Here is a 23,574-nt window from a genome sequence, read left to right as displayed (position 1 = left end):
AGCTCCAACTGTTGCACACATGGCACACAGAAGGAGCTGCAGATGCAACAACTGAGGTTTGCAGTCAGCTCTGTCTCTATGGAAAATATCCAGTTGTAGAATTGATGAAAAATATGAGGAAGGTGTAAAGCAGGAGGAAACAAAATGCAAAATTTATCAACGAAGAATAAAGAGGAAGAGAGGTGGCAGGGACCACTGGCCTGTTGTCTGAATCTTGATGGAAAAAGCTATCCTTGAGCTCCTCATTCTCCATCAGAGAGTAGCATGGATGAGGCAGAGAGTGACTTGGGAAGAGGGAAAACCAATTCCAGAGCCAAATTAGCATTAAACAAGAAAATCTGCAGATGCTGGGGTCAAGTACAATATAAAAAGTGCTGGAGAAACTCAGCAGGTCACACATCATCCAGAGGAGATGGTAACCAATGCTTCAGGTTGGTTACCCTTTACTTCCCGTGGATGCTGTGTGACCTCCTGAGTTTCTCCAGTACATTCTTAAAAGACATCGGAGGTTGGAGTAAACACACAGATGAACATCGATTTTCATAAGCCTTGCAGTATGACACTTCTAAACATAGTTAACATTGGGGTAGAGATTCATGTAAATAATGGTGCATGGCTCATTTCACCCATTTTTGTTTCCCTTGTCTGATAGAGACCTGATGAGCATGTCAACCTGAGACAGGATTTCCATTACCCCTACTTCTGCATTGAGAATTCTACCAACACAGCACTTCAATACTGAAGCATTACCAAAGGAAACCCTGCTGTATTCCTCAAATACTATTTTAGTAATTCGAGTGACCACACAACCTAAGGAAAGTTCACTGGCCAATTTCCTTGCAACATTAATATAGCAACTAGTTTTAAAACATGAATGCTTATTTCCCTGTTCATAACTCTAGCGTTTTCATGTTAGCTATCAGTTTAAATATCCATTACTCATTCTATGTATTTCAACTTTACAAATATGAAGTATAATCTCTCTTTAAATCCATGAACAAGTGGGGAATGGAACATAAACTTTGCTAAAACTGTCCAGGACCTTGGTGAGATCCCAGAATACAGCTATCCATTCTGATCTTATTTGAGGCACAATGTACTTGCATTAGAGACAAAGATCACCTGATTGGTTCCCAGGATGAGTTGCTGTCCTAATTTGCAGTGGCTTGTGGGAAGCTTTGTGAGCATGTTTTCCTTGATTGAGTGTAGACAGCTGCTACCATCGGCTGTTCTTGCCCCATTAGAATCACGTTGGGGCCACCATACCCGGGCTCGCGCATTGCGCGGGACCAAGTGATGCATATTAATTGGATCTAGGGCTGGCCAGGGGCAGGAGCTCCATATGGAAGGTCTAGCCAACTGAATGGGTATCCTCGATGGTAGTTACAAAAAAGGGTGCATCAACCCGAGATTTAAAAATGATGCTTAAAAGTCCACACCATCCCATGTGGACTGTAGAGGAAGTCACAGCTCAAATGGCCGGTGCAACGATGTTTTCCTTGCTGGACACTAAGAACTCCTTTTAGCCTCTACTCACCACTTTAAGCATGGTTTCAGCCATTACAGATTTTTAAGAATGCCCTCTGATATAAACTTGGCCAGTGAAGTCTTCCAGCGCTCTATGGAGCAAATCTTTGCTGGTAACCCATGCGCCATCATCACTGATGATATCCTGGTCGATGGCAAGACAGTATAGAGCACGATGCTATCTTAAAGCAGGTTATGGACAGAGCAAAAAAAGTGAATCTGAGACTCAATCCCAAGAAATTCATGTTCAGCCTAGACCAGGTGGGGTACGTTGGGCTTATCTTCACCAGTGAAGGTCTCAAGGCCGATCATACAAAGATCAAGGCCATAAATGATATGCCAGTGCCCACCAATGTAGCAATGTTACAGAGGTTCCTTGGAATGGGGCAAACTATCTTGGAAAATTTATTCAATGCTAGCGAGCTGACCGCACCACTCATGCATCTCACACGCAAGGATGTGGAGTGGGCTTGGGAGGCCCACCAGCAGAAACTCCCTCAAACAACATATGACTAGCCCTCCGGTTCTTGCTTATTATGATGTTAAACGCCTGGTACTATTAACGGGTGATCCCTCGTAGCGTGGATTAGGAGCAGCATGGCTCCAGGATGATAAGGCCAGTGGCATATGCATCCGGATCCTTAAGACACTGAAACAAGATACACCCAAATAGTGGAGGAGTTGCTGGTCATGGTGTTGGCATACTCCAAATTTAATGATTATGTTTATGGTAGATCAATAATCATCGTAACAGATAATTTTCCATAGTGACTATTATCAACAAGTCAGCGAGACTCCAGCACATAATGCTACGGCTATAGAAGTATTACTTCCAGCTAGTCCACGGGCAGGCAAGGAAATGCACTTGGCTGATGCCCTGTCGAGGGCCCCCAGTAAAAGCACGGTGTGATTGGCTGAAGAGGCAGATTCAAACGATGTGATGACCGTCTCCTACATCTCTTCACCCAGACTGGACAAAATCCGGATCCACACTGTCGAGGACAGCCCTGCCAACAGCAATCCAACCATTCTTCTTATTTAGGGACGAACTGTTATCGATGATGGCATGTTATGAAAGGCCAGAGAGTCATTCCCAAGCGATGTAGTTTTCTGGCCAAGGATGACTGAAGACATCATCGACCATGTCCAGGGCTATATCAACTATATAACTTACCCTGGTCAACTGTTGCCTCGGACATTTTTGAGTACCTGGTGGTAGTCGACTCCTACTCCGGGTGATTCAAGATTGATCTACTCAAGGAGGCTACTGCAACTACAGTTATAATGAAGCTTAAGCACCATTTCATGGTGCACAGGGTCCCACAAATGGTACTAGTGGACAATGGCACCCAATTATCGAGCCAGAAATTCAGATATTTTACCACCAAGTGGGACTTCTAGCACATAACCAGCAGCCCTGAGTATCCCCAGTCCAAAGGCCTGGCTGAGAGGGCAGTCCACAATGCTACAGTTAATGGGGAGGTCACACTGGGACAAAACGGATGTGTTCCTGAACCTCCTCCACTTAAGGAATGTACCCCAAGACAATACATTGGGCTTGCAGGCACAATGGCTGTGTCGTGATAGACTCACATATCCATTCCAGTCTCCAGAAAATTAATAAAGCCCACACCCATAAGGCTGGAATCCATCCAGGCTCAGCTCCTCAATAGGAGATAGGCACAAAAGATGTTTTATGATAGTCTCTCTCTTCAGTCCACCAGGTTCAGGTCCCTGGTGCAGACCCCGAAGGGATATGACTTCTGCAGTGGTGGTGAAAGTTTGTGAAAAGCCACGATCATACCTCGTCTCATCCGAGGGGAAGGAACTGATGCCACATCTTTCCAGTATGTGAGCCACCCCTGCTGTAATCCAACTCAACCTTTATACTGTCACCCGTTGACCTGGAGAGTTGCCCATGGAACAGAATACCTCAGAGACCACAGGCAACCTGGAAAGGAACCCCTGGGGTGAGGAACAGTCTCCAGCTAAAGCCGTAGGAACTGAGGACACTTATCCTGACACCACAGCAGGTCAGGATGTGGTGCCACAGCCCTTTACCTCATCCGATGGGCTGTATCGAACACAAGCTGGTCGTGTTTACAGGCCCAACCCCAAGTACATGAACTGACTGGCTTCTACACCAAGTATGAAAGGACTTTGGTCTGTGATTATACCATGTACGGAATGGGACTATAAATAATCATTGCTATGTTTTGAAACCTTTCACTGCTGTTTTACTGTGTTGAAATTTTTACTGCTGTTCCCAGACACACGAGGGTTAACTAACAAAAGATGTAGACAGCTGCTACAATCGGCTATTCTTGCCCTGATATAATCATGTTGGGGCCACTGTACTTGCCTCGGACATTGTACTGTCCTCGACAGTGTGGATCCGGATTTTGTCCAGTCTGGATGAAGAGATGTAGCTGGTGCTGTAACAGTATTGTGCTAAACGCTTCGCTAACCGTGTTGCCCAGATAAATCAGGATTGACCATGAGGCCATGTAGAAGCAAAGCTGAAAGGTGGGCTATCAACAGGGAATGTGTCAGCAGGCGCAGCAGGTGAAGTTGCCCTGCTCTTGTTTGGGGAAGCTTGTAGAGCAAAGGGGTCATTCAGAGGGATGGGTGTTATGAAAAAGACCAGCAGCAATAGAAATTCACCAAGACAGTGTTATTTTTATTACTAATTAATAATATGACAAAGGCAGATCGGCTGCACCATTTCATCGGATGCAAGGATTGACAACGAGATAGACAACAGACTCGCCAAGGCAAATAGCGCCTTTGGAAGACTACATAAAAGAGTCTGGAAAAACAACCAACTGAAAAACCTCACAAAGATTAGCATATACAGAGCCGTTGCTCCAAATCATGGGTCCTCTACCGGCATCACATACGGCTCCTAGAACGCTTCCACCAGCGTTGTCTCCGCTCCATCCTCAACATTCATTGGAGCGACTTCATCTCCAACATAAGTACTTCGATGGCAGAGGCCGACAGCATCGAATCCACGCTGCTGAAAATCAAACTGTGCTGGGTAGGTCACGTCTCCAGAATGGAGGACCGTCGCCTTCCCAAGATCCTGTTATATGGCGAGCTCTCCACTGGCCACCGAGACAGAGGTGCACCAAAGAAGAGGTATAAGGACTGCCTAAAGAAATCTCTTGGTGCCTGCCACATTGACCACCACCAGTGGGCTGATATTGCCTCAAACCGTGCATCTTGGCGCCTCACAGTTCGGCGGGCAGCAACCTCCTTTGAAGAAGACCGCAGAGCCCACCTCACTGACAAAAGACAAAGGAGGAAAAACCCAACACCCAACCCCAACCAACCAATTTTCCCCTGCAACCGTGTCTGCCTGTCCCGCATCGGACTTGTCAGCCACAAACGAGCCTGCAGCTGACGTGGACATTTACCCCTCCATAAATCTTCGTCCGCAAAGCCAAGCCAAAGAAAGAAATTAAAAAAAATTCAATGGGTTAAATTAGATTTGGATAAAATAGGAGAGAGGTATTTATAAACAAAAATGGGATTCAAAAATCAATAACTGGTATTAAAGAAACACCATTGTTAAAACACAAGTATATGGCCTATAATGCCTTTGAATCAAAACTATTTGTTCCTTTTTCAAAGTACAATCGATTTTTAAATATATGGTTTAGTAAACATTAGAATATCGAAGATTGTTATGAACAAGGCCAAATGATGTCATTTGAACAATTAAAGAATAAATATGGAATAACTAATGTTACGAACCTAGAGGACCCCATAGCCCAGCAGCAATAGATATTCACCAAGATAAATGGTTACTTAAACAAAAGTTGCTTTTAATTATTTTTAAACATGAAAACAGAATCAAACTTTATCTTATCACTATTAACTTAACTAACCTAACATAACTCCCTTCTAATTCTAAGCGCACATGGGTGTAAATTTAGAAAAGTTCTTTGATTCACAGTCCAATCAAACTTCTCATTCCTCCAAGTTCACTGGTTGCATGCAATTCTTATTCTGTGCAGAGAATTTAACATTTATATAGTTCACCAGGCTTTGGTGCTTGAAAGGTAAATGGTTACCCCTCAGGAAGGTTCTTATCGGCTTTCAGAGAGAGATTTGTTGTTCCTGGACAGAAACTGATCCCTTTTAAACAGCCACATCAGTGTCTTGTTGAAGAAACTTGCCCCATCAGGGTTTTCCAGATGATAACCTCTTTCTTTCAGATCATCACAGAGTTCCTTTTTGTTTTTTCTTATTTCAAGTGAAACATTAGGCAGCCAGTCCTCTCCTCTTGCATGAACCACAAGGGCTTTGACCAGGCTGAACTAAGCAGTCACAACCCATCTTCCAAATGGGGTTTTCCACAAGCTTTCCAGCTCGCCCTGTTCCAGTCCCAGCTTATGCTGCTAACTGTAGCACTGCAGAACTCTCTCAGTTTGACTCTCTCGGCTTGCAAAACCACATGACCTTCTTAGAACAGCAAGCTCCACTCCAGACAGTCTGCGGCTCCAAACTACTCCTCCGATCTCTTTCATCTTTTGCTTTTCAAAACAACAATCCATTAGTGAAGTCTCTTGGGAATTCTCCAAAGTTTTTGCAAAGGCCCTCAGGAGCCACCCCATCTGGCTTGAGCAGAGCTCCATTATTGTAAATGGTTATATGGTTATAATCTGTCTCACTAATAATACTCTTTTCTGTTTATTTTCAATTGAGAGGATATTTGAGGTAAAAGTTAGGTCCAACCATGATGTTATCTACTTGTAATGAGGTGGAAACTCTAATTAGGAGAAATTTACAGATCTTTTATTACAAATAGGAACTACCTACAATTATCAAATTTTAAAAATTATTATAGAGCAGCACAATTGACATCTCTACTTTTTTTTCAAGAGGGAGAGAAGCCAGTTTGGATTCAGATAGAAATGGATAAAATAGAAGATAAATCAGAGAATTTTAAATACGTGGAATGAGAAGTTGTTGATTGGAGATAGACATATTCCTTTGTTAAAATATATTTTTTTAAATATGGAGTAAAATACATTTGGAAATGGGAATAAGAAATTTTCAGATACCAGGAATGATTTTGAAATAGAATCAACTTATTCCTTTTACAATAAATAAATTGATATTTGGTTTCACAAAGGAATTAAGACAATAGAAGATTGTTTTCAAGGTTCAACTTTAATGACATTTGAACAATTGAAAAGTAAGTATGGAATACAGAACAATACAATATTCTCTTATTATCAGTTAAAGGCATATTTAAGAGATAATTTGGATCCAGATTTGATATTACCTGAACAAAGTTATTTGTAACAATTAATTATAGATATGTTATAACATTTAATATATAAATATTAATAAGTTTATTTCAATTATGTATACATGTGATGAAACCACTATTGTACATATTCATTATATGTAATTCACATGACCTTTCCCGTTTGACCCTGCTCTCACTGGTCGGCTCGTGACTCCTCCCCTTTCTCCCGCATAATGGCTGTCGCCACAAGCCTGCCCCCAGTTCGAGTCTGGGTCGGTGTGAGTGGCCAACACAGGGATGCAAATAAAAGTAACTTCAGTCTTTGTGCAATTCATCGTGCATCAATAAAATTTTTCAGAAAGAAATTATAAACCAGAAGTTCATCAGTCAAGACAAAGATGGGAGAAAGATTTAACAATTGATGTTTAAGAGGAAACTTGGTTAGAACTATGGTTCTAACCTTTATCCGGACATCTAAAATCCGGAATACTCCAAAGTCCGGAAAGTGGGGTGAGACCAGCAGCGTGAGTCAGGCGGGCGAGAGACCAGAAGCGCGAGTCGGGCAGGTGAGAGACAGGCATTTTAGAGTGGTCGGGCATTTTAAAAACTATCTTCTATAATTGTCCAGATTGTCAATTAGAATTGTTCTGCATACACTACAAGTATAACTAACTCATAAACAACCATAATTTCAGCATATTTTGTTTACGTTTCAGACTTCCAGCAACTGCAGGTTTCGGTTCCAGCATCACAATCTAGTTTTATGTAAAGCTTCTGAACATCAAACATTTTTTTCTAAAATCAGTCACTAAAATAGCCTTCTTAACCTGATGCGTGCCTTGACATAGCAAATTATTTGCTTCCACTTTCATTCTGTGGCTTCTGCAGTAACTGAAGTTTATCACCTAATACTTGATAAAATGAGAGGGTTCTTCCACAATATTCTTACAGGACACATACCCCCTTTAAAAAGTCCTACAATACAATTAAAATGGAGTTAATTTACAATGATAATTTGCTCCAAAAGATGCTGATTTTACTTTTGTACAATTTGAGAAATGTAATTACACAAAGCGTATCATGTCACATCAGTGGATTGAAGCAATGAATGCACCAAGGACGACACCTGTGTGCGGGCAGCTGTCTCTCAGCGTACTGTGACATCCCAATGATTGAGAGAGAGAGAGAGAGAAAACAAACATGCCTGTGATTATATTTGATTTGCCATGGAAGCTTCCTTTATTTCAGTTACAAAGGTGCAAAATAACTTATCTAAAGATGTCTGATACTTGGTTTGATGTCCGCCAATTGACACAGCCATATTGATGCAGACATGGTCACTACTCAGTCTCATCAAAACCAAGGAACTGAATGTAGTCTTTAAAAGGGGAAAACCAGTGGTTTACACTCCAGTGACCATTGAAAGATCAGAGGTGGACAGGGTGAGCAAATTTAAATTCCTGGGAGTCACTATTTTGGAGGACATTTCCTGGATGTAACACACAACTGTTATCATGAAGAAAGCACATCAGAATCTCTACTTTCTTAGGAGTTTGAGCCAAGTTTGGTATGACATTGAAAACCTTGACAAACTTCTACAGATATGTACAATCACAGAGCCATAGAATGCTGCAGCAAATAACCCTGCTAGTCTGGGCCAACCATTATCCCACTAGTCACTGACATGTTCTCATTCCATAACTCTCCAGACCTCACCATTCATGTACCTATCCAATTTACTCTTATAAGACACAATCAAGCCCGCGTTCACAACATCAGATGGCAGCTCATTCCACATTTCCACCACTCTCTGAGTGAAGAACTTTCCCCTAATGTTCCCCCTAACCCAGAGGTTTTCACACTGCCCCCCTGAACTCGCATTCCACTTTAAGCAATCCCTATGCTCTGTGATTAGGTGCTATGTGAATGGAAAGAAAAAGGTTGAAAACTACTGTTTTAATCGTACCTCATTGACTCGTGATGTGCACGGTTTCATAATTCCAAAGGAAATGGGCCAATGACAATTTTTTATCGAGCAAACTATTTCAGTAACAATTGGGTCTCGAGCAGTGATTCTCAACCTTACCTTCCCACTCATACCAATACCTCCGAGCAGTAAGCCCTGTGTGACAGATTATGTTGTGTTTGCATTGCATGTAGATATGTTTTTGGAAGATAAATTGGGGCAGGGTTTTTAGTGTCAGTCACATACAAACACTTTAAAACAGATCTTATTTAAAATACTGGAGCTCTGCTCATGCTAGACATTCTGGCGCCAAGAGCCTTTGCAATAGCTTTGGAGAATGCACAAGAGACTTCACTAATGGATTGTTGTTTACATAAAGTCAACGGATGAGAGAACTTGTCGGGAGTCGGGAGTCGCAGACTGTCTGTAGAGGGTCATGTGGTTTTGCAAGCAGAGAGAGCAAAACAGGTTTTTCTCTGAAAGTGAGAGAGAAAGAAAGAGACAGAGATCAGTTTTGCAGTGCTACAGCCAGCAGCAGCAGCTGGGACTAGAACAGGACAAGCTTGAAAGCTCGTGGAAAACCTCAGTGGGAAGACAGGTTATGACTGCTTAGTTCAGCCTGGTCAAAGCCCTTGGAGAGGAGAGGACTGGCTGTCTAATGTTTCACTTGGAATAAGAAAAACAAAAAGGAACTCTGTAGTGACCTGAAAGAAAGAGGTTATCATCTGGAAAACCCTGATGGGGCAAGTTTCTTCAGCAAGACACTGAAGTGGCTGGTTACAAGGAATCAGTTGTGGGTGTCCAGTGAATAACAAATGTCTCTCTGAAAACCGACAAGAATCTTCCTGAGGGGTAAACCATTTACCTTTCAAGCACCAAAGCCTGGTGAACTTCATAAATGTTAAAGTCTATGCACAGTATAAGAATTGCCTGCAACGAATGAACTTGGAGGAATGAGAAGTGAGATTAGACTGTGAACCAAAGAACTTTTCTGAACTTACACATACATTACACACACGTGCGCTTAGAATTAGAAGAGGGTTATGTTAGGTTAGTCAAGTTAATAGCAATAAGTTAAAGTTTGATCCTGTTTTCATGTTTAAAGATAATTAAAAGCAACTTTTGTTTAAGTAACCATTTTTCTTGGTGAATATCTATTGTTGCTGGGTTTATGGGTCCTCTGGACTTATAACACCTGCAAAAGGTAGTGGACACAGACCAGTATATCAGTACATAATTGAGAAAATTTACAAGGAATACTGCTTTGGAGAGCAGCTGCAATAATCAAGGATCCACAACACCCAGCAAACACTCTGTTCTCATTGCTGGCATCAGGAAAGAGGTGTAGGTGCTACAGGACTCATGCCACCAGGTTCAGGAACAGTTGCCACCCCTCCACCATCAGACTCCTCAACAACAATCTCAATCAGAGACTCATTTAAGGACGCTTACTTTGCACTTTATTTATTAGTGAATATTTATTGTATAGACAGTTTGCACTTTGTTTACATTTCTCTTTCATTTACGTATCTCTTCTTGAATATAGTGCATATCAGTAAGTAGAAATGCTGTGATGTCATGTCTGTACTCTGACAATAAATCTGAATTTTGAACTTGGGATATGTCAGTTTACAAACACCCTTCGAGTAGCCTGTGCACTACAGGCAACATTTTACAAAGCTGTATGTCAATTTCAAAACCTATTACTTACATTAGGACAGGGTTCCTTGAAGGCATGTTTATTTGTATTGATTCAAATGATCTACAATAATTCCATGTCCTGAATAATTCCTACCTGGCATCTATCCAACGTGGAAAATTTCCTGGGCATATTCTGGCCACAGAAAGAACAAATAAATGCAATGTCATTCATACAATCAACTCCCATCTTTATTCGTGATGGGAACTATCAAACAGCCCCAGCTCACTGCTCACTGAAACCACTCTGCTCATCACATTGGTCAGAGAATTGAATCCCCGACAGAGGTAAAGTGCCAGCGATTGCCCTCAACAGAGATAACACGTCAGCAAGAAGCCCTGGTGAAACTCATTGGGAAAAGGGAAAACCTTGCTGAGGTCAGCAAGCCGACAGAAAGGAAGGCGACTGTGATTATCGAAGGTTAATCATCCCAGCCCCAGTGCCCTGGGGCAGTGCCCTCAGCCCAACTATCCGTAGATCATCACTGGGTCAGAGGTAGGAATATTTGTATAAACATTAGCAAAGTTCAATTCAATTCACCAATCCTGAACACAACAAAAGCTGGAGGAATTTGATGAAGGATTTTGGCTCGGAACGTCGACCATCTTTTTCTCCCACTGATGCTGCTTGACCTGTTGAGTCCCTCCAATGGAGTGTGTTTAGTTTTAAATCACTGCATCAGCAGTCTCCTATGGGGATCTTTCCAACATGCAGTATGAATTAGATAATGTTTTGGCCATAGAAGCATAAAAGAGAGCTACACCTACCCTTGACATTCAATGGCATCACCCTCCCCAATACTTTGAAGGTCATAAGTGATTAAGAAATCAACTGGACCAATATCATAAATACTTCTAGGGAAGGTCAGAGGCTGGGTATCCTGTTGGGAGTGACTAATCTCCTGATATCCCAGAATGTCTCTACCATCTACAAAATACGTTAGGAGTTTGATCCAGTTGCCCAGATGACGAGCAGTGCTATCAACTCCGAAAAAAACTTGACACCATCCAGGACACAGCAGCTTGTTTGATATGTAGCCCATCTACTGCCCTGAAACATCCACCACCTCCTTAAGCACCAGATCAGCTGCAGTGTGTGCCATCTAATAAGTACATTGCAGTATCTAGGCTCTGCCCTTTCATCTGTCTCTACCAAGGGCAGCAGGTGTGTGTACACACCTAGGTCACACACTCTCCAAGGAACCTTGAAAACAATCTTCTATTGTCATTGCTAGATCACAACCTTCAAATACCCTGAACCAGAACAACTGCATCAGTTCAAGCACCATCTTCATTAGGCAACAAATGATGAGATCCCTATTTTAATCTATTACCATCAAGGAAGGGGCATTGGAGCATTAAAATCAAGGCCGCCAGGCAGGGAAATAGCTTCATCCCTCAGGCTGTGAGACTGATAAACAGGACCCATAAGTGAGAAAAAAAATTCCAAAATATGTATATTTATTTTAAATTAGATCTGTACGTTTATATGTGATTAATGTATATTGTGTGTATGTGTGTGAATTTGGTCTAGAGAAATGCTGTTTGTCTGGTTGTATGTGTACATACAGTCAGATGATAATAAACTTGAAAAATATTTAGACACCATCTAAGATGCTAGGTCTGGGCAAAGCTTTCAGCTTTACCCACTGCTTGCACCCTGCAACAGCACCATGATTAAACTTCACTGCATTCCTTTACGATCACAACAGCTAATCAAGGGCATGACAGCATTCTGATCCTTTGTCCTAAAACTGCAGAGAGATCAAAACACACTGCTTTCATTGTCACTCATACATCATTACATCACTAGTTGTAAGTAAACAGGATGGAACAGGATCAGTAAAATAACTGGGTTTTGTCACAGTCAAGCTCTGCCTTCACAGCATCCCTTTCAGAGACTTTGGGCACCAGATACATGTCTCCACATAAAACAATGATGTGAGAAGAAGGAAGCAGAATGCCGAGCCTCTCATGCTGCTGAAGAGAGAGGGACAAAAGCTGGGCAACAGCACAAGTTCAGCTAATAACATAGCTAATTTAAAGAACATAGAACAGTTCAGCACAGTACAGCCCCACAATGTTGTACTGACCTGGGTAAACCTGCTCCACCAGCCCTCCTTGACAACTCAAAATTCCCATTTTTTAAAAACATCCATATGTCTAAGAGTCTGTTGAATGTCCTTATTGCACCAACTACCACCATCACCACCCCCACCCCACCCCCCCACAATCGGTGCATTCCACGTACCCATTACTCAGCTCACCTTAAACAGATACCTTCTGGTATTAGCCATCAAGACCCTCCTAACCTTAAACACCTCTTTTAAGTGACCTTTCATCCTTCATCACTGGAAAGAGAAAACCCATAGCTGTCAACCTTTCTTCATAAGACATACTCTCCAAAGAAGTAACATCCTGGAAAATCTCCACTGTACCCTCTCCAAAGTAGCTACATCCTTCCCGAAATGAGATAACCAGAATTTCATACACCGTCAACATTACCATGCAGCTCTTGAACTCAATCAACGAGTAATGAAGGCCAAGAACACCACAGGCCTGGACCTCAAGAACCCTCTGTTCCTCCACACTGTTACAAATCGTGCCATTAACCATGTACTCCAATTCAGGTTCATGCCTCCTATAATGAATTGCGACTCATGAGCAGAAACAAATAAAAGTGAAGCAAACACAAGTGGAGCAGACAGTGTGTGAGGGGGCCCAGGGCAGGAGCGGGGGCAGTCAGAGGCTTTAGCTTGAGATGTTTTGCCGAGCAGAGGATGAGGGTGTGCTACCTGTACAGTAACAAGATCTGTGCTGGACCCTCCAATGTTGATGCAATTTCGAAGAAGGCCCGCCAGTAGCTATACTTTGAGGAGATTCGGTATGTCACCAAAGACTCTTGTAAACTTCTACAGGTGTACCATGGAGAGCATTCTGGCTGCTTGCATCACTGGTACAGAGGCACCAAATCTCAGGACAAGAAAAAACTCCAGAGGGTTGTTAACTTGCCCTGTGATATCACAGGCACCATTGGGGTCATCAACAAGAGATGGTGTCTTTAAAAAGCAGCCTCTATCCTAAAAGACCACCACCACCTGGCCATGCCCCCTTCGCTCTGCTACCACTGAGGAGGTGGTACAGGAGCCTAAAGACAAACACTCAGCGGTACAAGGACAGCTTCTTCCCCACTGCCATCAGATTCCTGAATAATCAATGAACCAAGACACTGCCTTACTTTTCGTGCACAATTATTTTTATTTTTTTATAGTAATGTTGTAAGATAGTTCATAATATGAATGTTTACGCTATGATGCTGTCGCAAAACACCGAATTTCACAACTTGTTCATGACAATAAATTCTGATTCTGATCTTTTCATCATAACCCAGAGTAGATCGTGAACATGATAACTAGGGCAGTGGTACACTCCAGTTGCAGCACATGGGAAATCTGGGACAGCACAAGTGTTCCTGATGTCTGCACCTGCAAGAGGTGCATCCAGCTGCAGCTCCTTTCAGACCATATTAGGGAACTGGAGCTGGATGAACTCTGGATTATTCCGGAGGCAGAGTGAGTGAGAGGTCGAAACTCTAAGGAGACGGTCATACCCAAGAGGTGACTGTTAGAAGAGGTAAGGGAAAAATAGGCAGTCAGTGCAGGGCATCCCTGTGGCCATTCCCCTCAATAAGTATGGATACTGTTGGGGATGATGATCACCCAGGGACATGTCATAGTGGACAGGTCTCTAGTTCAGGGTCTGGCCCTTCAAATCAAAAGGAAAAGGGGGAGAAGAGGAAAACTTTCGTAACTGGGGATTCAATTGTTAGGGGAACAAACAGGATGTTCTGTGAACAGCATCGAGACTCCCAATGGTATGTTGTCCCCCACTGACAGGGTCAAGGACATCAGAGATTGAATCCACAGCATTTTCAAGCAGGAGGGTGAACAACCAAATGTTGTGATCCATGTTGGTACCAGTGACGTAGATAGGAAAAGGGATAAGGTTCTGAAGAGGGAAGACAGTGAGTTAGGAAAGAAGCTGAGAAGCAGGGCCTCATGGGTTGTAATCTTGGGATTGCTGCCTGTGCTGTGCATGAATAGGAATTGTGGCAGATGAATGGGTGGCTGAAGAGTTAGTGCAGGGGACAGAACATCAGATTCATGGATCATTGGGATTGCTTCTTGGGAAAGTATTGCCTGTACAAAAAGGACAGGTTGTACCTGAACAAAGTGGCGGGGGGGTGGGAGGAAACGGGACTAATATTCTGTTGGGCGGGATTTAAATTAGTTTGGCAGGAGGATGGGAACAACTATGAGAGGGCAGTGAATAGGGCACATACACAAGTAGATCCACTGTGTAACAAAATTGTGAGGAAGGTCTTCTATTTAAATACCCACATCACAAAAAATAAAATTGATGATCTAGTAGCACAGCTAGAAGTTGGCAGCTATGACGTTGCAGTCATCAATGAGCCGTGGCTGAAAGATGACCACAGCTGAGAACTAAATATCTGGAAACACCGTCTATCAGAAAGGATAGGAAGGTAGGCAGAGGGGGTGGGGTGATCCTACTGATTAAAATTGGAATTCAATCCTTAGAGAGAGGAGACATTGGATCAGAAGATGTGGAATCCCTGTGGGTAGAATAAAGAAAATGCAAGGGTGAAAAGATCAAAATGGTAGTTGTATATAGACCTCCAAACAGTAGCCAGAATGTGACATGCAAACGACAGAGGGAGATAAGGAAGGCAGCAAAAAGGGCAATGTTGCAAGTCATGCAGGATTTCAAAATGCCCTCCAAATGACTTCTTAGAAAGATGGTGGCTGAACTGACCAAGGAAAAGGCTATTCTGGATTGGGTATTGTGTAATGAGCCAGAGTTAAGAAGAAAGCGGACGGCAAGGGAACCCTTAGAAGGCAGTGATCATAATATGATAGAATTATTGGGTAGCCCAGTTGAGGTATATAGAAGGGATCAAGACTCCTGGATGATATATTGCCTCTCTGGAGCCAGGATCTGAAATATCACAGATAAAGTTTACCAGCCTTGTCAGGAGGGAGGGTGGGCAGCCAGATGTCGTGGTCCATGACCAATGACATGGGTAGGAAGGGTGAGGAAGTCCTCCAAAGAGAGATCAGGGAGTTAGGTGCTAAGTTGAAGGATAGGCCCTTCAAGGCTGTGATTTCAGGATTCCCACCTGTGCCACATGCTGGTGAGGTTAGAAATAGGAGGATAATGCAGATTAACAATAGACTAAAGACATGGTGCAGGAGGGAGAGTTTCAGGTTTCTGGGTCACTGGCCTCTCTTCCAGGGAAGGTGGGACCTGTTCTGACAGGACGGTTTCCATCTGAACAGGAGGGGGACAAATAGTCTTGTAGGAAGGTTTACTGGTGCAACTCTGGGGGGGGGGGGTTAAACTAGATTTGCAGGAGGATGGGAACCAGAGTGCCAGAGAACCTACAGGAGTGGAGAAGGGAAAAGATGATGTGAAAATTACATGCACCATTAGAAGTGAACAGCTTGTACATGGTGGAAATGCTCTCAGGTGCATCTATTTCAATGCAAGGAGTATTATAGACATTGTGGTTATTAGTTAAACTTGGTTGCAGGAGGGGCAGGACTAGCAGTTCCGGGGTCCGTTGTTTCAGACATGAAAAGAGCTAGAGGGATGAAAGGCACTGCTCGTCAGAGAAAATATCACAGCTGTGATCAGACAGAACAGACCAGAGGGCTCATCTACTGAGGCTCTATAGGTGGAGCTGAGGAACAGGAAAGGTATGACCACACTCATGAGGTTGTATTATAGACCATCCAATATTCAGTGACAATTGGAGGAGCAAATCTGTTCAGAGATAGCAGACAGCTGCAGGAAACACATGTTGATTGGGCCTCCCATACTGTAAAAGGCCTGGATGACTTGGAGTTGTCAAATGTCTTTGGGAAGGTTTTCTAAATCAATATATAGAGGTACCAACTGGAGAGAGAGAAATCGTGGATCTCCTATTATGAAGCAAGATAGAAGTGACAGAAGTATGTGTATGGGAACATTTTGGGTCATGATCATAATGTCCATTAGTTTCGTTAATAAATGGATATGGTTAGGTCTGGTCCTCGGGTTGAGATTCTAAATTGAAGAAAGGACAATTTTGAGGAAATGTGAAATGATCTAGAAAGAGAGAATTGGAATAAGGTGTTTTCGGGCAAGGATGTTTGGTAGGTGGAAAGCCTTCAAAGGTGAAATTTTGAGAGTACAGAGTCAGGATTAAAGGGAAAGTTAGCAGTCCTAGGGAATGTTGGCCTGCTAATAAGAAATATTAAGGATCTAGTTAAGAGAGAAACGTTTTGCAGGTATAGGCAAAAAGGAGCAAATAAGATACTTGAGCATTTGAAAAATGAAAGAAAAATTTCAGAAGGAAATAAGGAGGGCTAAAAGAGGTTGCTTTGGCAGATAATGAGAAGGAAAATCTTCAGAGTTTCTGCAGGCATTTTAAGAGCAGAATAATAGTAAGGGACAAAGTCCTTGAAGATCAGAGTGGTCGGATATTTATGGAGCCAGAAGAGATGGGGGAGATTTTAAATGGGTTTTTAGCATCTGCATTTACTTAGGAAACTGGCATAGAGTCAAGGGAAGTTAGGAAAACAAGCAATGTTTCATGAAACCTATACACAATTAAAAGGAAGATGTGCTTGCTGTCTGAAAGCAAATAAGGGTGGATAAATCCCTCAGGCCTGACAATATATTCCCTTGGGCATTTAGGGAGACTAGTGTAGAAATTGCAGGGTCTGTGGCACAAATATTTAATGTGTCCTTAGCCATGGGTGTGGTGCCAGAGGATTGGAGAATAGTTCATGTTGTTCCGTTATTTATCAAAGGCCAAGAATTATAGGCCAGTGAGCCTGACGTCAGTAGCTGGTAAATTATTGGAAGGTGCTCAAAGAGATTGAATATACAAGTATTTGGACAGCCAAGGACAGAGTAGCGATAATCAACACGGCTTTATGTGGGGTAGGTCGTCCTTAACCAATCTTAGAGTTTTTTGAAGAGGTTATCCAGAATGTTAATGAAGGAAAGGATGTGGATGTTGTCTACATGGAATGTCATAAGGCTTTTGACAAGGTCCCACATGGGAGGTTAGTCAGGAAGGTTCAGATGCTCGGTACTTATGGTGAGATAGTAAAGTGAATTCAACATTGGCCATACAGGAGAAGCCAGAGGGTTGAAGTGGATGATTGTTTCTCATACTGGAGGCCTGTGTGCTTCAGGGATCAGTACTGGGACCATTCTTGTTTGTCATCTATATTAATGATCTAGAAGAAAATATGGCAAATTGGTAAAGTTTGCAGATGACATTAAGATTGGAGGCATTGTGGACAGCGAGGCTTTCAAAGCTTTCAGAGGGATGTGGACCATTGGAAAAATGCCAGATGGAATTTAATGCAAGTGTGAGACATTACATTTTGGAAGGACAAACCAAGATAAATGGTAAATGGTAGGGCACTGAGGAGTGTGATAGTAGAGGGATCTGGAAATACGAATATACAATTCTCTGAAAGTGGTGTCACAGGTAGATAGGAAAGAGCTTTTGGCATATTGGCCTTCATAAATCAAAGTATTGAGTATAGGAGTTTGGATGTTATGGTAGAGTTTTACAAGACATTGGTGAGGCCAAATTTGGAGTGTTGTGTGCAGCTTTTGTCAACTTGCTACAGGAAAGATATCAATAAGACTGAAAGAGTGCAGATGTTCCCAAAACGTCAGGAACTGAGTTACAGGGAAAAGTTAAATAGGTTCAGACTTTATTGCATGGAGCATAAAAGAATGAAGGATATTTGAAGAGGTTTACAAAATTAAGAGGGTATAGATGAGTAAATGCAAGTAGGCTTTTTCCACTGAGGTTAGGTGAGATACAAACCAGGAGACATGGGTTGAGGATGAAAGGGGAAAAGTTTAGGGGAACATTAGGGGAATTTCTTCACACTGGGAGTGTAGAGTGAGCTTCCAGCTCAAGTGGTGAATGCGGGCTCAATTTTCACATTTAAAGAAGAATTTGGACAGGTACCTGGATGGGAGTGGTATGGAGGGCTATGAAATGGGTGCAGGTCAGTGGGACCAGGCAGATTAATAGTTAGGCATAGACCTCAAAAGGCCAAAGGGCCTGTTTCCTGCACAGTAATATCCTGTGCATCAATACACTCCAAAAAAAAAAAATTCCATTTATTTTTTCCAGGCAATAAACTCCTCCTATGAGATGGGTGCTGAGAAAGTGCAGCATAACCCCTGTGGCTATTCCGCAAGAGAAGTGGGATGGAAAAGGATACAAAAATTATCCAGACAAAAGAAACAGATTGGAAGATACCTACATTTCTATTTTCTTTGGACCAATACATCTTCTGATTTGATCATATCTGGATAGATGCCATCTTTATTTTTATCATTACATGCTTTTATTGTCAGGATTTTAAAAGTGCATCTTATCCAAAGTCTCACTCTGGTACACTTACACACAAGTGTCTTTTAAACAGAAGTGCAACTGCTTACTATTGTGAGAGATGAGTAAAACTGATCTAAAAATATGAAGATGAGGAAACTAGTATAGATATATGCAATGAATAAAGCCAGTATGAATAGGATAAGGATAGATATTAGAATGTAGGAAGTAAAGTTAGTCTGGATAAGATAAGGGTCTTCTAGCCTTTTAGACAGTATTAGCAAGTTCTTCATGTAGCCCTGGAGAGTGGGGAAGGTGCGAATTAGAACAAAGGCAGGTTTGTGAATAAGAACAATAAGGATAATGACATGATGGGACACCGACAGGATACCCCCTGGTCCTCCAAGTTCAACAGAAACAGCACCTAGGCAGACAGGATGGCCTAATGCCAGAAGAATGTAAGGGGGAGGGTATTCCTATACTGAAATCAACTGTATAAAAGTTGGGTGAGCCCCAGTGTATGTGTGTATTCCCAGGGTAAGGGGAAGCACCCAACTTTGCATTGTTGTATAATAAATGTTCTTTGTTCTCAATTTTTGTCTCGAGCAATTTCTGTGAAGGTACTTCTGTTTCTAGCAAATGGGAGCTCGTCCGGGATCCCACTCCCTCCACTGACAGAGTGCCCGACGACAGGGGTAGGTGCACCCCAGTTGATTCAGCTGGACTCAAGGATGGCGGGTGACTGGTCAGTGGATGAAGCGAGTGATATCCGAGAAGAAGCATTGAGAACAAACGACGGGAGGACGTTAAGGAAGCGCGCTAGAAATAGCTACTGGATCCCGGTAAGAGGAATTTTACTTACCTGTTAGTATGGGAGGTGTGAGTAGCAAGGGAAATAGGCCTAAGGAAGGATGGGAAGATCAGATAACATTGGGGTGCGGGGAGAACCCGTGGGAAAGACAAACTGACCATGGTCAGGTATTGCTGTCTGGAATGGGTTAAAAGTCCGATAAAAGGGAGTTCGGTATATTGGCCAAAGCTCGGATCTGAGGATGACTGGATGTGTCAGGCATTGAACATCTGGCTCTATCAAAACCAAAGAGATAATATTGAGAGCAGGGAATATGCAGCCTGCTAGCTCAGTGGGATCGATTGATCAACTGGTTTTGAATGTAAAGGAATGTAAGGACAAGAAGGATGAGGAACCTTTTGTCCCTGAAACACAAGGATGGGATGTGTTACATTCCCTTCCTCCACCTTATGCTCCTCCTATGCCGGCTCCTATCTTTCCCCTCTCTCCTATGCTCTACCCTTCTGCACCTTCCCCTCCTCCCCCACAGCTAAAGAAAGGAGAAGAAATTAGGGGTGGTATGATGACCTGTTCACAAAGTACTAGATTACCACCTCAATTGACAAGAGAGGGAGGAGACTTTGATTCAAAACAGTGTGAGACCCTCCGGGAGGGAAGGGCAGAACCCTTTGATTCATTTCCCGGAGAGCAGGAATCTAGACATTATAAAGGAGAGGATAAGCCAGAAATTAACTGGATGAGACCTTTACGGGAAGTTCCCATGGGAGGGGGTCTCGGTTTTGTAAATGTGCCCCTGACTAGTACGGAGGTGCGTAATTTTAAGAGAGAATGCCCAATAAACAGAAAGGAAAGGCTAAGATTTTGATGCAGGCAGTCAAGGAAGTCGTGGAGGGACAGCAAGGAAAGGGTAGGGGCTGTGTGCCAGCTTCTGGACATTGAGAGGAGCTCCGGGAGTGGGAGAGTAGAGACCATAGCAGGGGCAAGGGTAGAGGGGAATTCCGGGGACAACGACTGTTGCCGGGACCTCGTGGTAATCCCGGTAGGAATTGGGAAACAGGAGCATTAGTTTGCTACCATTGTAAAAGGAGGGACATTTTAAGAGAGAATGCCCAATGCGAGCCAGGGAGACGCGACCTTACGCACTGATGTGTTGGAATATAGGGGTTAATTAATCATAGAAAATATGTAGAATATATGCTTATGTACTATTCAGTTTGTATACATGAATCCAGTACTATGTAACAATTTAACGTTTACCTCATGGTGAAGGGAAAGAGTAATGTAAGTAAGGGGCAGCCACAGTGTGTAGCAAAGTAGGCTGATTACAGTAGGTTTAGAATCGTCTACTCCCAAAATACAAAAGAGAGGATATGTATGAAACAATTTAGTAGAAATGTTAAGGCAAAAGGAGGTGTTGATTAGCACAAACAAAAAAGAATCTGACAGAGACTGTCAGAAAGAAAGAGAATGGAATCAGTAAGAAGCTAAGACAGAAGGAGGTGTTTAGTAGAACTGAAGAATATGGCCAGGTGAGAACAAAGAAATAATTAGAAATATCTGGGGTATGAATTGATTTCTGATCAAAACAGGATATTCTGACCTTGAGGATTAAGATGGGAGCTCTACACCCCAGATAACTGCAGAGCAGGAAATTACTTGTGATAAATCTTATGCAAGAAATCTAGCAAAGAAAGCCAACTTTTGTTCTGTATGATAAGGTTGAGCTATATAAACTGTAGAGACTGGACAGTAGAAGTCAGTCTTGGGGAATAGCTCACTGTGCAGGTGACCTATGAACTAGCGACTGAACCAGAGCTCTGTTAAGCTTTATTCTTATGCTGTGTAATAAACTGATTCTCCTATCACTTCATTTAACGAACACGCTGGACTCAGACGACACATAGACTAAATTAAGGGTAGGGTAAAGCCAGAGTCCGACAGATGGAAGCAGATTATGAATTGGGGGGGTCACGGTTCTCAGTCAACACACACCGTGGGGCTGCACGGAGAACCATTGGTAAATTTAAGCATAGGACCCCACAGTGACAAGATGACCTTTTTTAGTAGATTCTGGGGCAGTCCGGTCTAGTATTTTACAACCACCCGAGGGTGTTAAGATAGAGGGGACAGTGATGATTTTGGGAGTAGGAGGAAGAGATTTTACGGTCCCTGTATTAAGGGATGTAAGAATACAAATGGGAGAAAAGATAATAGCAGAGGATATTTTACTAGTTCCCCAAGCTGGAGTTTGTTTGTTAGGACGAGATTTACAGGACCAATTGGCTATCAGCACCAGACCACAGGAATCGGGTATCGGGGTTCAATTGTATGTATTAAGCGAGGAAGATCGATAACTAATAAATCCTGGAGGATGGGCAGAAAGAGGCAATAGAGGAGTGTTAGATATTCCTCCCCTGCAAGTTACTCTAAAAGATCCTGAGCAAGTAATTAGACAAAAGCAGTATCCAATTCCGATGGCTGGCCGAAAGGGGCCGCAGCCAGTAATTGACCAGTTGGTGAAAGATGGTATACTCGAACCTTGTATGTCACCTTTTAATACCCCAATTTTACCTGTCCAAAAACCAGACGGTACCTATCGATTAGTGCAGGACTTGAGGGAGCTGAACAAAATTATTCTCACCCATCACCCGGTTGTACCTAATCCCTATACAATAATGGGTAAAATCGATCCCCATAGTAAATGGTTTAGTGTGATTGACCTCAAAGATGCTTTCTGGACCTGTCCGTTAGCAACAGAGAGCAGAGACATGTTTGCCTTTGAATGGGAAAATCCTTTTACTGGACGCAAGAATCAAGACCGGTGGACGGTCCTTCACCAGGGCTTTACAGAATTACCAAATTTATTCGGCCAGGTCTTAGAACAAATATTAGATGAGGCTCCTAGGAGAGAAAATTGTCAGTTGATACAATATGTTGATGATTTGTTAATTACGGGAAAAACGTACGAATTAGTTAAACAGTATACTGTTGAACTTTTGAATTTTCTGGAGAATAAGGGTCTCAGGGTGAGCGAATCCAAATTACAATTTGTTCAATCAGAAGTTAAATACTTAGGACATCTGGTAAGTCCAGAGAGGATACGTGGTATTCTACAGATCCCACCTCCCAAGAATGCCCAAGAACTTAGGAAATTCCTTGGTTTAGTGGGATACTGTAGAATCTGGATTGAAAATTATTTCTAGCCTGGTCAGATTTCTCTATGATAAACTCACGATTCTAGGGAGCGAAGCAGTTGACTGGTCAGAGGAAGAGATTAAAGATTTTAACTTGGTGAAACACCGCCTTATTAGTGCCCCAGTGTTGGCTTTACCCAACCTAAATAAGCCATTTGATCTATATACCAATGCGAAAGGAGGTGTAGCCACCGGAGTACTAACACAAGAGAGGGCAAGCTGTAGACAGCCAGTTGCTTTTCTGTCAAAAGTTTTAGACCCTGTTTGTCGTGGTTGGCCAGATGTGTGTGCAAGCCATCGCAGCCACTGCTATTTTAGTTGAGGAAGGACGAAAGATTATGTTTGGTGCCCCGATGATAGTTCACACCTCTTACACAGTCCACAATATTCTCTTACAACGTGCTGGAAGGTGGCTCACAGACTCTAGAATTTTAAAATATAAAGCGATCCTAATGGATAGGGATGATTTGACCCTGATTACGAATAAAGAACACAATCCAGCAGCTTTCTTGGTTTCTCCAAATTCTGACAATACCATAAATGAGTTAGAGCATGTATGTTTAGAGGTAATATATTTACAGACCAAAATTAGAGAGGATTTAATCGATGAGCCTTTACAGGAGGGTGAAAGGTGGTTTATTGATGGATCTTCCCGTTTCATTGATGGCACTCGCTATAGCG

General features: G+C 42.6%; 1 protein-coding gene across 7 annotated transcripts in view; it reads right to left on the bottom strand.

The window, feature by feature from the left end:
* Positions 1-23,574, bottom strand: part of arhgap17a (Rho GTPase activating protein 17a) — a 210,243-nt gene that overhangs the window by 113,162 nt on the left and 73,507 nt on the right. The window lies entirely within an intron of this gene.

Source organism: Narcine bancroftii, chromosome 3, assembly GCF_036971445.1.
Source record: "Narcine bancroftii isolate sNarBan1 chromosome 3, sNarBan1.hap1, whole genome shotgun sequence".
NCBI lineage: Eukaryota > Metazoa > Chordata > Chondrichthyes > Torpediniformes > Narcinidae > Narcine > Narcine bancroftii.
This window is presented reverse-complemented; position numbering and strand designations above follow the sequence as displayed.